At 49.7% G+C, this 1,786-nt stretch overlaps 1 protein-coding gene across 1 annotated transcript in view; it reads left to right on the top strand.

Moving 5' to 3' along the window:
- The first annotated feature begins 1,731 nt into the window (after positions 1 to 1,731).
- The window catches only part of SNAP23 (synaptosome associated protein 23), a 14,048-nt gene continuing 13,993 nt past the window's right edge, over positions 1,732 to 1,786 (top strand). The window contains exon 1 of the mRNA XM_009640237.2: positions 1,732 to 1,750. The gene's annotated coding sequence lies outside the window, so the exon portion shown is untranslated. The remainder of the gene's footprint in view (positions 1,751 to 1,786) is intronic.

Here is a 1,786-nt window from a genome sequence, read left to right on the forward strand (position 1 = left end):
TCTTTCTTCAGATTGTGAGTGCTTTCTTGACATGAAGATAGTATAATGTATTTGTAAACGTGTTCAAAGAGAAGAGTTTTATTACCCATTAAAGAATTATTTTATAAACAAATCCTTATGCATATTTGAGAACATTATTGTCATGCCCTTGCCTCAAAAGTGAAGAAACTGTTATTGTATTGTGTACTGTTGGCTGTAATATGGCTCTTGAGTAACTCAAATACAGCTTCTGAGCTAGGGTTACATCATATGGCCAGCAGTTGTGCTTATGCTGGAATGTGAACCCTGGATAGCGTGAGCCCACAGCTGCGGAGGGAAGCAGGACACCAGTGCTGCTGAAAAAGAAAGCTTCAGGTCGCTCGGGGAATACAGCTGCATTTCCGGCCCTGTTCTGCAATTACAATGGGATTCTTGGGAAGCTGTTGTATTCACAGGGTGGGGATATGTGGTGTGGTTTAACCTTGGCCAGCAAGTAAGTCCCACACAGCCACTCGCTCACTCTCTCTCCCCACAATGGGATGGGGGAGAGAATCAGAAGAGTAAAAGTGAGAATACTCATGGGTTGAGATAAAGACAGGTTAATAGGGAAAGCAAAAGCTGCGCAAGCAAAGCTAAATGAGGAATTCATTCATGGCTTCCCATAGGCAGGCAGGTGTTCAGCCATCCCCAGGAAAGCAGGGCTCTATCATGTGTAATGGTTACGTAGGAAGACAAATGCCGTTGCTCCGAATGTCCCCCCCTTCTTCCCCCAGCTTATATACTAAGCATGACATCATATGGTCTGGAATACCCCTATGGCCAGTTGGGGTCAGCTGTCCTGGCTGTACCCCCTCCCAGCTTCTTGTGCACCTGGCACATGGGAAGCTGAAAGTCCTTGACCAGTCTAAGCACTACTTAGCAACAACTAAAACATCAGTGTGTTATCAACATTCTTCTCATCCTAAATCCAAAACACAGCACTGTGCCAGCTGAAACCAGGACAATATGATATCCCTTTCACTATCTGTATTGGGTTTGTTTAGCAAGGTCTTGGTAGTGGAGGGGCTACAGGGGTGGCTTCTGTGAGAAGCTGCTAGAAGTTTTCCCTGTGTCCACTGCTGCTAGGCCCAGCCAATCAGCAATGGTGGTGGAAGTGCCTCTGTGATAACATATTTAAGAAGGGAAAAAAAAACCTGCTGCAACACAGTAGCCGGAGAGAGAAGAGAAGTGAGAGGATGTGAGAGAAAACAGCCCTGCAGACACCAAGGTCAGTGAAGGAGGGGGAGGAGGTGCTCCAGGCGCTGGAGCTGAGATTCCCCTGCAGCCTGTGGTGAAGACCATGGTGAGGCAGGCTGTCCCCCTGTAGCCCATGGAGGCCCATGATGGAGCAGATATCCACCTGTAGCCCATGGAGGACCCCATGCCAGAGTGGGTAGATGCCCAAAGGAAGGAGGCTGTGACCCTATGGGAAGCCTGTGCAAGATCAGGTTCCTGGCAAGACTTTGTGGACCTGTGGGGGAGGAGCCTATGCCGAGGCAGGTTTGCTGGCGGGATTTGTGACCCTGTAGGGGACCCACGCTGGAGCAGTCTGATCCTGAGGGACTGCACCCCATGGGGGGATGGCCCCACACTGGAGCAGCTCATGAAGAACTGTAGCCTGTGGGAAGGACTCGTGTTGGAGAAGTTCATGGAGGACTGGAGCAGGGAAAAGGGACCCCATGCTGGAATAGGGGAAGAGTCTTCTCCCTAGGAAGAAGAAGCGGCAGAGACAACATGTGATGAACTGACCTTTACCCCCATTCCCGTG

Source organism: Egretta garzetta, unplaced genomic scaffold (assembly GCF_000687185.1).
Source record: "Egretta garzetta isolate BGI_Z169 unplaced genomic scaffold, ASM68718v1 scaffold526, whole genome shotgun sequence".
Lineage (NCBI taxonomy): Eukaryota > Metazoa > Chordata > Aves > Pelecaniformes > Ardeidae > Egretta > Egretta garzetta.